The following is a 1317-nucleotide window of genomic DNA, read 5'->3' on the forward strand; positions in this document are numbered from 1 at the left end:
TAAAAACGAAATAAAACATATATATATATATGAAACACACGCTTACAATAAGTAGAGAAGTGACTATCGTTTGGGGCCTGGGGGTGGGGTCTCCCAGGCAGACAGAACCGCAGGTGCAGAGGCCCACATTTGGCTTGTGCTTGACGTCTTTGAGGAATAGCATAAAGGACAGTGTGGCTGGACCCCAGGGGGCAGGGAAGAGGGGTGGGAAGTGGGGGACCTGGAAGGCAGGTTGTGCCTGGGCTGAATTCTGCAGGGTGAAGAGGGGTTCACTAGGTCCAGAGGAAACAGCTTAATTGGATGAGGGAGGGACCCCGTTCCTGCTGCATTTAGTGGCTGAAGAATTCAAAGAATCTCTTTCCATAATCGATGATAGGATCTCACATTTGTTTGGTGCCTATTGTATTTAGAACCCCTTTTGCAAGAATACATATTATCTCATTTTTTAACCTTTACAAATCCCTTGGAGGGAAAGACAGGGATCCCCATTTTAAAGATAAAATGACTGAGAGGTTAAGTGATTATTTTTCCCTGAAGGTCACACTAGAGGAGACCTGTGGAATCCAAGGGCAGAACTGGAGTCCAGGCTGATCTAAGGCCTGTTCTTTGACAAATTTTGTGTCTAATGCCCAGAAGCTAGTGTCTTAACTCTTGAGAAGACCCAGTGCATTATTTTTATTTTTGTTGTGTTTTTATTTTATTTTTGCACTTAATTTTAAAACAGATAAGACATTCTCATTGAAGAAGAACCCAAAACAACAACAACAACAACAACAAGTTTATGGTAAAAGTTTCCCGCCCCCTCTCTTCTCTCCTGTGGATTATCTCCATATCCTTTTTCAAAGGGTGGGAGGAGAATATTTTTAAAACTGGTGGAACGTAACTTTATAAGTTTTGGTTGCGTGGATAAAATTTTATTTCAGCTAGTAAAATCCTTTGGCCCCAGGAGCACTGACAGTTTTTAAAAAATGAACCCAACAGCATCAAAATACTTAGCTTTCTCCTTATTTCTGTCTTTTAAAACTGGCTCTATGTAAATGGCAGAGGTGAAATTTAATGTCATTAGAAAACAAATGACTTCCAAGTACAAAATCAAGTAAAAAGGTAAGATATTTCCTTCCCTGAAAATGATTTTTAACAGCATTTTCTTGGTTCAATAAAGGACAGAGACGTTGATGGGCCTCTGAAAAGCTAAGTCAGCTTCCTGTCTCCCGGGCTTGTCAATTCCTCCCATCTTATTTACTGTCAAGCTAGAAGGAAAGCAATGATCTGATGCCAGTCTCAAATCAGAAAGCCTTACTGTTGTTCCCTCTTCCT

The sequence above is a fragment of the Pteropus alecto genome, unplaced genomic scaffold, assembly GCF_000325575.1.
Source record: "Pteropus alecto unplaced genomic scaffold, ASM32557v1 scaffold226, whole genome shotgun sequence".
Taxonomy (NCBI): domain Eukaryota; kingdom Metazoa; phylum Chordata; class Mammalia; order Chiroptera; family Pteropodidae; genus Pteropus; species Pteropus alecto.